General features: G+C 43.2%; 1 protein-coding gene across 4 annotated transcripts in view; it reads left to right on the top strand.

The window, feature by feature from the left end:
* The window catches only part of GRIA1 (glutamate ionotropic receptor AMPA type subunit 1), a 316,336-nt gene that overhangs the window by 278,792 nt on the left and 26,670 nt on the right, over positions 1-10,874 (top strand). The window lies entirely within an intron of this gene.

Below are 10,874 nucleotides of genomic sequence, written 5' to 3' on the forward strand. Positions count from 1 at the left end.
CCTCCATACTGTTCTCCATAGTGGCTGTATCAATTTACATTCCCACCAACAGTGCAAGAGGGTTCCCTTTTCTCCACACCCTCTCCAGCATTTACTGTTTGTAGATTTTTGATGATGTCCATTCTGACTGGTGTGAGATGATATCTCATTGTAGTTTTGATTTGCATTTCTCTAATGATTAATGATGTTGAGCATTCTCTCATGTGTTTGTTGGCAATCTGTACATCTTCTTTGGAGAAATGTCTATTTAGGTATTCTGCCCATTTTTGGATTGGGTTGTTTGTTTTTTTGATATTGAGTTGCATGAGCTGCTTGTAAATTTTGGAGATTAATGCTTTGTCAGTTGCTTCATTTGCAAATATTTTCTCCCATTCTGAGGGTTGTCTTTTCGTCTTGTTTATGGTTTCCTTTGCTGTGCAAAAGCTTTTAAGTTTCATTAGGTCCCATTTGTTTATTTTTGTTTTTATTTCCATTTCTCTAGTAGGTGGGTCTAAAAGGATCTTGCTGTGATTTGTGTCATACAGTGTTTTGCCTATGTTTTCCTCTAAGAGTTTGATAGTGTCTGGCCTTACATTTAGGTCTCTAATACATTTTGAGTTTATTTTTGTGTATGGTGTTAGGGAGTGTTCTAATTTCACTCTTTTACATGTAGCTGTCCAGTTTTCCCAGCACCACTTATTGAAGAGGCTGTCTTTTCTCCACTGTATATTCTTGCCTCCCTACCATACGACCCAGCAATCCCACTACTGGGCATATACCCTGAGAAAACCAGAATTCAAAAAGAGTCATGTACCACAATGTTCACTGCAGCTCTATTTACAATAGCCAGGACATGGAATCAACCTAAATGTCCATCAACAGATGAATGGATAAAGAAGATGTGGCACATATATACAATGGAATATTACTCAGCCATAAAAAGAAATGAAATGGAGGTATTTGTAATGAGGTGGATGGAGTTAGAGTCTGTCATACAGAGTGAAGTACGTCAGAAAGAGAAAAACAAATACAGTATGCTAATACATGTATACGGAATCTAAGGGAAAAAAAAAAAAAGGCCATGAAGAACCTAGGGGCAAGACGGGAATAAAGACGCAGACCTACTAGAGAATGGACTTGAGGATACGGGGAGGGGGAGGGGTAAGCTGGGACAAAGTGAGAGAGTGGCATGGACATATATACACTACCAAACGTAAAATAGATAGCCAGTGGGAAGCAGCCGCATAGCACAGGGAGATCAGCTCGGTGCTTTGTGACCACCTAGAGAGGTGGGATAGGGAGGGTGAGAGGGAGGGAGACGCAAGAGGGAAGAGATGTGGGGACATATGTATATGTATAACTTATTCACTTTGTTATAAAGCAGAAACTAACACACCATTGTAAAGCAATTATACTCCAATAAAGATGTTAAAAAAAAAAAATCATAGTACTAGTCAAGCCAGTCTCCTTGAGTCCCATAAACACTACTTTTCCCCACTCCAGTCTCTTTCCTCTTACGGCTTTTTATTTCTCCCCACCTATAATTCAAGGTACAGTTCAGCAAAGCAAGGGCCAACTGTCCCACAGAACCTAAGAAAAAATTTAGCTTGTAGGAAACTCCTATTGATTGCATATCACATGGACTGATTTCTACCCTGCCAACTTCCACGTATACTGTGACTTCATCAGCAGGTTATCAAGTCAGTTGATGTGCTTGCTCTGCCTACTTCAGAGAACTAGGAAATACTAGTCCTGTTGCATAGACCATATATTATAAATTAAATCAACCAACTCTTAAAGGGACTTAATAGTGCCTTTCGCTGTTACCAGTGATTATCCTAGGAGCAGCGTGAAAGTATATGACCATGATCATGTAGTTGAACTCTACCAACATCCCCCGTATAGTATCATCAAAGCACTAAAGTAAGTACTTTCAAGGAAAGCAAAGAGGCATAAATCATGACATTGGCACTCCCAAGATTAGATCCCAAAATCTAATGCAGGGACTGCAGCTTACATGCTCCCGGGGGCCAGGAAAAGAAAATGAATGAAATGGACCAGGGGTAAACCCGTATGTGGTTTCTTTATTTTCAATAGAGGCATGAGGAAACAAAACCACAGTTTAGGGTAAATAATAATTATAGTTAATATTTATTGAGCACTTGCTATATATGGCAAGACCCTCTAAATCTGCATACGCATTCCCTAATTCATGTAATCCCCTCACAAAAACCCAATCACGTAGGTATTATTAAGAACCTCATTTTACAGATAATCAATCAGTGGCACAGAGACGTTAAGTAAATTATCAAAGGTCATACAGCTAGCAGATGGCAGAACCAGAATTTGAACCTAGGCAGTCCAGCTTCAGAGCCTGTGCTCTTATCCACTAAGCTACGCTATAGATGGAGAAGTGATGGTCTCTGGGGTATCCTAGGACATGTTGGGGACTTAGTGAACAAAAGAGTATATGCCTATCTAGAGGGGACGGCCTCCACTCAGTTCTGGTCTAATACTGCCATATGGGAATATTGCCAGATCTTCTCATTTTTCAAAAGAAACTAGTAATCGTGATTTTTGTGTGAACTACTGAAATTTTTGAGTGCTGTCACAGTTAAGGGAGAAGGAAAGAAAGGAGATACAACCCAGTAACAACTAACACTAATCCAAAGAAGAGAGGAAGTACCATAAAGACAGACAGATAGATGGACAGATAGATCCACTGACTGAACAATCAATAGGTAAGGCAACGTGGGAAAGCCATGCAGGTAGGGGTTAATACCTTGCCCTTCCCCAGGGTGGAAGTTCTAGCAAGGCCTCTAGCATGAAGCAGCAATCCCTGAATAGGGCCTTGAACCAGTGGGGAGAATACCTACGAGCAAGATGGGGAGAAAGGTATTTCAGGTAAAAGACACAGCAAGCATACAGTACAAGAGTGAAAGAGATGATAATTCATGCATTCCTTTTCCATCTGAGTTATCACTGTTTTTCCACAGGGGAATCATTTTCTCATAGAAAATCTCTCATGGAATCCCATTATACAAGACACTTAGGCATAGAGCTGCTAAAGGAAGAGATGAGGGGCTGGAGGTGGAAGTGGAAAGGGGGAGGAGGAGGAGGAGAGGGAGAGGGAGAGAGGGAGAGAGGGAGAGAGGGAGAGAGGGAGAGAGAGAGAGAGAGAGAGAGAGAGAGAGAGAGAGAGAGAGAGAGAGAGAGAGAGAGCTGGAGACAGGTTCAGGCCCGGGATGGGGACATGGGAGATCAGAGCATGCCTTTCTTCCCCAGGAGCCATTCTCTATAACTGGAGGAGATCATTCTCCTACATTATGACCTTGTGTATTTTAAAGTCCACAAGTAAATAATAGTCCTGCTGGTCTGCCCAGCATTCTTTTCACATTGACATCTGTCTTCCGCTGGCCAGTCCTTAGAACGAGCCCAGCTTTTCTTCTTTTCATTGAACCAGAGGTGGCCAAGATGAGGCCAGTGGGCTGGCTCTCATCCTGAATGGTGTTTCCACTCCCTCTGTTAATGGTGGGAAGACTTTCATTCATTCCCTCTGTTATCTTTTGGCAAGCATCTCCGAGGTGTCTGACACAGAGCCACGTGCCTGCTGCTGGCAGATGGTCCTACGTTACGAGACCAGATGTGGTGTACTGTGAGCTGCCACGAACTGGTGATACCTGCGTCTCACATTATGGGGTGGCCTGGGGATCAAACGTGCCTTCGAAATGCTTTCTGTCTGTAGAACCCCTGGCTGGAGGGGCCAGACCTCAGGTCCCCATCTGGATCTCTGTGCTGCATCAGGTAATCTTAGCCACAGGACCCTAAAGAAAGTTACAGGGCCAGAAACACATATCACACATGTAAAACAAGTGTGCAGTTTCTGGAGGCTCAAGAAACATGCGGTACAACATATATCTTAGAAATTTAAAACCACTCCTTCATTCAGCAAACATTTATCAAACAGCTACTGTGTTAGCTATCTTGCTGGGAGCAGGGCCCCTACCATTAAAGAGATCTCAGTCTAGCTGGAGGAGTAGATGATGGATAATGAAGTCATGAGTCTGCCGTATTTGGATGGCAAGTACAGCAGGAAAGAAAGGAAGGCTAGATCCATTCTGCCTGGGCCATTGCAGGAAGCACTGCCGAGAACAACATACATTAGCAGCTTGAAAGATGAATACGTTCCGCAGCGGCAAAGCGTGCTATGCAGAACATGTACCAACCCACAGGGGTATGGCTTTCACGGCACATCCAGTCCAGCCACTTGAACTTGTCTAGAATTAATGTCAAAGCACTTTCACATCTGTCACCTCATTTGATTCTCACAATACAGGCAGCTGGGGCAAGAGAATTATTCCCATTTTACAAGTGGAAAACTGAGGTACAGTTGCTAGGGTGACCAGCTGTCCTGGTTTGCCCAGCACTGAGCAGGTTCCCAAGATGTGGGACTTTCAGTGCTAAAACCAGGAAAGCCCCAGGCCAACAGGGACTAGGTATAGTTACAGGACTTGTCGTATAACTCGATCAGAGATGAGTGAGGGACTCAAATCAGGCCTTCAGCCTCTTTCCTCCAACCCCAAGTGGAGAGAGAAGAGAGTGTGCTATGTGTGTTTTTGCTTTTTTTTTTTCTTTTAAACCAATTCCTTCGTGTTGTTTTGTAGAGTTAGAAACCAAAGACAAAACCTCTGTGTTCTGACTGACTCACTGCCTCGCCAACATTCCTGCTCTTAAGATCCCAGAACTGTCTGTCCCTTGGGTACACTCAAGAGGGGAAACTACCTGGAATGGCCAGCTGTGAAGGCAACTTTGACCCTTAAGGAGACCTGAGGATGTCTGCATTTTAATGGAGGTTCCTGATATAACCCCATTAACTCTTTATTTCCTTCCACTTGGAAGGTCATTGGTTAACCTCTCCCACTTCACCCACCACCCCAAGCTACTGGACCAGAAGAGTCCTATGGACCCTTCGCTTTTTGCCCAGTGATGGTGTTTGCCTTAGATGGTCCACACTGACGATGTCACACACTGGACTATGGACAGAAGGGGTCTTAGAGACCACTGTCCAAAAGGGAGACGATTAAGAGAGTGCCGTCCAGACCCAGGTCTCCAAACACCCAGTCCTATCCTAGACTCAACCACCCGTCCCCACCTGCCCCCGGCATGGCAGGTCAAGCAAGCTTCGTTTCTTGCCAAAGCTCTGGCCTCTCACTCCCAGCAAAATAAACCTGGTTTGATCTCAACAAAGGAACAGAAACAACCAGAGAAGGTTTCTCCCCAAAACCCTCAGCAGAAGTGGTGTTCTCCTCCTCCTCCTCCGCAGGCCGTGGCCGTACGAAGGGAAAAGTGTACGGGAGAAAGGAAGTGGCTGGGCCTTCTGCACAGAGAGAGCACCCTGGGCCTTGGAAGCCCCCAGCCCCGTGGAAGGAAGAGCTAGAATGACCATACTTGTTTGTATATTAACCTTTATCCAGTGCACGGAAATTCCCACTCTTCATGGCTCCCCCTAAATGTCTTCAAATCTGACTCATCAGTAGCTACATTCCCCCTTCTTGAGGGCAGATGCAGAGCCCCTTGAAGCCTCTTCTCCTGGAAGCCCAGTGGTTCCCAGACTAGAGAGGTCACAGACCATCAATGCCCAAAAAGGAAATGGGAGTGGCGTGGGACACTTGACAGTTTTTTATCTCACCAAGGAAAGATACAAAAAGAAACAAAACAAAAAATTACCGTCTGTCCTCAACATCATTTAGTAAGAGAAGAAATGTGTTAACACTAAAAAAGAAGAAAGCAAATCATCAATTGCACACAAAGGATTGTCGTTTCAATGGGAAACTTCGGCTCTCTGAAAACTGATTATGCAGCCCTCTCTTTCCTCATTTTCCCATTGATAAGTAAACACTTCATCACAAATTGGCATGGCTCATTGGACCAGCCTTCTGGGACTCACTGACTGAATCCCAACTTTGCCTCTCGTTCATGAATTCCCTCCATGTTTTTCCTGACAAGGAGTCATCCCACCAACAATGTCTTACCTAATTGATAACTTTTCAAATAACAATTCCCAGAGAGCTCTAACAGCTCCAAAGTTTGCCACCCTACTGAGCAGCAATCTGTGTCCCTGTGGCTTTGTCTCCCTGATCTAATACTGCCCTCCAGCATCTCAGAGAATAAATCTAATTCCTCCTCCACTGACAACCAATCCCAAGTTTCCAAGTGAGCCCTGTTTACTTTGCAGTGACCTATCATCTCCATTATCCCTGGATCCAGGGTTACAACTTTTGATGTTGTCTGTTTCTCTTACATGAGTCATTACATTGGGTAATTAATTGATGCCTATTGACTTAGTACTGAGTGCTTAGTATAGAAGGGCTGCTGGTCTGAGGCTTCTCCCTGCTTAAACACCTTCCATATCTCCCTGGCCCAGGTAAAACGTTGACTTCTTAGTATAGAATTCACGGATGTTCACAGCTGGGACTCAGCAGTTGTAACCACATCTCCCAGAAATTCCCCTCATCATGACCACACTCCCCAGGCCCTGTAATGCCTATCTCAGGGCTTCTGATATCCCTTTTCCCTTGGCACAGAGGACTCCCTGAAGGTTTTCTCACTTCCACCCACTATCAGAACTAACCTCTCTCTCTTTTCGTAAAATCAGATTTAGCCTTCCATGGACTATTGAGAAGCTTTTCCGCCTCCCACACTAGCTGTACATTCCTTGAAAGATGAGGTTTATAACTTCATTCCTACTAAGTACCTAGCACAGTACTTAACACTTAATTGGCCCTCATAAATATTTGGGGAGCTGACCCAAAGACATCGACTCTTTACTCCAAAGGCTTTATAATGAAGTGAAAGGCTAAGGCTAATAATACACATGAAACAATGGTGGGCAGAGCAATGAATTGATTGCTAGGTGCCAGGGAATTTTAAAGGAAAGGTCAAGGAGAAATCAGGTGTTCAAGCAAAACATGAGAAGCATTGTAGGGCAACCAGATATTAAGAAAGAATTAAGGAGAATTAAGAATTCCGGCTTCCACTGCAGGGGTCGCAGGTTCAATCTCTGGTTGGGGAACTAAGATCCTGCGTGCCGCACGGCGCAGTCAAAAACACAAAACAAAACAAAACAACTGAAGCTCCCTTTGGAGGAGGAGAAGCCAAGCATATCCGTGCAGGCTGGGCATCAACTCCAAGGGTTGATTTATACAACACTGCTAAGATGCTTGAATTCAAGGTTTTGAAGGAAAGAGTGGAAGAGTGGACAATTGCTTTAGGACTGAAGGCCCGAATTCAATCTTTAGCTTTTCATAAGTTGAGGCCAGTTAAAATCATCTGAAATATCTCCCTTGGCTGTTTTCGCTTTTTCCAAACTTTAATATCCCTGCAAGTATATGATAATATACTTCTTCACAGTGGCAAAGTTGAATACATTGAACCTTAATGAGTACAAGGTCATCCTAAAGAATATATTTCCAGAATTCCAACTTCTCTCTCCCCAAGATTTCCAAAGATAATTCATTGATTCAAAGGCTCCCCTGGACCCATCAGCTCCTGTGGCTGAGGATCAGGGCTCAGGAAGTTGAGGGTGTCTTCCACTCACTGGTCCTCTTGGGGATTGAATGTCATGCACATCACCATGTCTGTGATTACAGGCCTAGCTGCGTTCCCTGACGACCCAGGACCATCATCACCCTTATACTGAACATCTGTCTAAATCTGGGAATTTTCAGATGACTCTTGCTCTGCCGAATTAGGACCATACCTGATTCTGTTTTGTGTGTTTGCGTTATGTTTCTTTGTTTGTTTGTTTGTTTTTCTCGATTCCAAGCACAGGATTTGGCATAAGAAAAGTTCAGGTAGAGATCTGGTTACTCAAACAAGTAAATGTCATAACTAACGTCAATATTTGAGCCCTTTATAAATGCCTTGCTAAGATCCTTGCAGTTCTGTTTTTTTTACTCAAATTACAGAAGAAAATAAGGACAATGTGTCTAAATTCATTCTGAAACGTCGTCCTTCCTGTTTCTTTGACTCTTCGAGTGTCATCAGTTCCATGAGAGGGAGGTGATGCTAGATGCTGGTTGCTCTCTTTAAACATGTTTATTTAGCAAAGTTAACATTTAACACACATCTGTGTTAGTTCTTCCACCTGCACTATATTTTTTTCCTCATCCGTGAAATCTAGATGTCTGGAAACTACTGCTAGTCTGGAGCATGGCCTCTGCTATCCAGGGCCCTGGATTTTGCACATATCTCGGTTCTTATTAAGTTCTTGGCTTTTATTTTCCTGTAATGTTTTTAGAAGGGACTATTTTACAATCAGATTTATACCTCTTTAACTTCTATTTTGAACACATTGAGCATAACCTTTTCTTGCGCATTCTATCATTATCAGTTATCAACGGCATTGGTTTACAATATGGTGGATCTTCTGGAAAACACATATTATAGGACAGTTTGCCAGAACCAGAACCAGAACCAAAGTGATCATCATTCTAGGACCATCATTTTTGTCAGAAGGAAGGAAGGAAGGGAGGGAGGGAGGGAGGAAGGAAAAAAAGGAAAGGAAAAAAGTCAAGTTGTAGATTAGCATCTTATGAAACGGCTTATGAGGAGGTTTTCCTCATTTGCTGCCTTTGCTCTGCTGTGGCCTTAGAGAATAGAGATCCTTGGGTGTCACTGCTGTGGGCAAAATAAAAGTCTTAGAAATGACTGGGCGAGTGTGGGGCCTAAGCGAGCACTGAAGGGGGCTTGTCAGTGCATACAGTACCCCAGCTCTGGAAAGCTGGTTATGTGCATGGACTTGAGTCACACAGAGCTGGGTTAGAACCGTAGGCGAGTTATGTATTTGTCTGTGGAATGGAAAGTGCAACAGTATGACAACCAAATAGGATTCAATGAAATAATGCATGTAAAGCACTTAATGCAATGCCTGGCCCATAATAAGCCCTCAATAAAACAACTACAATGATCACCCCATGACCCTGTGCATTTTCTTTGCACACTTCCTGGTCCTTTTCCATTATGTTCCAGATAGGTAAGTTTGCCAGACAGCTGAGTTAGAAACACGTAAGATGATACTGCATTTAATTTTTGTCCATTCATTCATTCATTTGGGGGGAAATAAAGCATTTCTTTCTCAATCTCTTATACTGCATGGAGCACTTGTACTAAATGTTGTCAGGAGAGAGGCCTAAAAACACAGGAACCATTATCTGTGTTCCAGGGATCCAACAGTCTATTTGAGGAGACCCAGCTCACAGCAAAAATGAGAATTAAGGACATGGTAACACCAATCTTTATTCTCTCTTTCACTTGTTCCCTGCACCTTCCCCTCCTACGCCCAGTTTCCTTTGTCCCTGTACCAACATCCACCTCCACTTTGAGTCTTTCTACTTATATTCCCTTAAAATGGAGAGGTAGAAGAGAGAGAGAAGGAAGGGTCACAAAACCTAAGTAGTGGCTGTACATCCCTACACTGAAAAAAGTCTTGGGTCCAGTCAAAGTACTTTGTGTATTGTGAAACCTAGAGTCCATTTGGTTTCTTTGGTTTTTTGGATTTTTGGATTGTTTTGTTTTGTTTTGTTTTGTTTTGTTTTGTTTTGTTTTTGAGAGCGAGCATGTGAAAAGGGAAGGAGTTGGCCCACAAAGGTATCTGCAAGACTAAAGAGTACATTTCCAGGATCTGTTAATGGAAACTGTTTTCCCAGCTTGAAAATTACCACATTTAAACTCACAATATGGGGTAAGCGAAATCATAAATATGAACTCCTTTTCAGGCAGCAAACAGCATTTGGAGTCTTTCTCTTTTGCCTTTGGGGATCCATATGCCACAGTCTAGTTAGCTGCCCAGCGACTGACAAACATAAATAAAAGGTAATGGTTGTAGTAAATGGAGTTCCTGTGAGTCAAAAAGTGTTTTCCAGGGAGGGAGTAACATGCTTCTTATCACACTAGAGTCACCAAATAGCCAAAGTTTAGCTCTTTCAAAAACAAACTAATAACAAAGGCAATAAAAATAAAAATGTCTGCCCTGTCCACTGTCCAAACTCAACAGTGGGGTAGAACAGGCATCAGAAAGTCCAGAATAGTAAAAGGATCAGAGCAAGAGGCCATGAGGAAAGGACTGGATTCGATGGACCATTTGCCTTCCCATCACTATCACCCCTTGCTGCCTACTATCAACATAGCTCCTTTGAACCCCTCTCCTTCATCCCTTTACTGCTTCTTGGTGGCCTGTGAAGCCACCTCAGATGAGTTAAGTAAAAATGAGCCTTAACTTAAGGTGTCACCATCAGCAGAGAAATCCTTAGGAGGAAGCAGTGAAATGGGAGATGGTACAAGTTATGTCCTGAAATATGGCCAATTCCTTGCCTAAAGAACTAGATTAGGCATTGAAGGATAAGGCGGTTAATCCAGTCAACTAAATTATTCCAGCCATTAACTCATGCACCAGTGGGCCCAGCACATAAACCTTTACATGCAACACTTGAACAGGGTCTCAGTGGTACAACTGAGGATTGTAGGTACAGAAATGTAGATCCACTCCCTTGGCCCTCGCAGATGGCCCTGGATATGTTATCTGTACATGTTGTCATTGATGTGGCCAGAAACCCCTGCCTTGGGATCTGCTAAATACTAACTTGATTTACTGGAGCAGGTGTCTATGGTCCTCCAAAGCTGTCAACTGTTGAGCATGGTGATTCCACCTAAGAGTCTCATAACCCTTCACTGCCTTTCTCTTTTAACCCTAAGCAGCAGGCAAGCAGATGAAGTCAGATTGTTATGAGAGCCTCAGGAAAATGACTCAACCATGGCCTTCTGATGAATCTGTTTTCCTATGTCCTGAAATGTCTGAAGTGTTTAATTACATCTTAATCTGATTCTGTCCTCTTCTA

The sequence above is a fragment of the Balaenoptera acutorostrata genome, chromosome 2, assembly GCF_949987535.1.
Source record: "Balaenoptera acutorostrata chromosome 2, mBalAcu1.1, whole genome shotgun sequence".
NCBI classification, from domain to species: Eukaryota; Metazoa; Chordata; class Mammalia; order Artiodactyla; family Balaenopteridae; genus Balaenoptera; species Balaenoptera acutorostrata.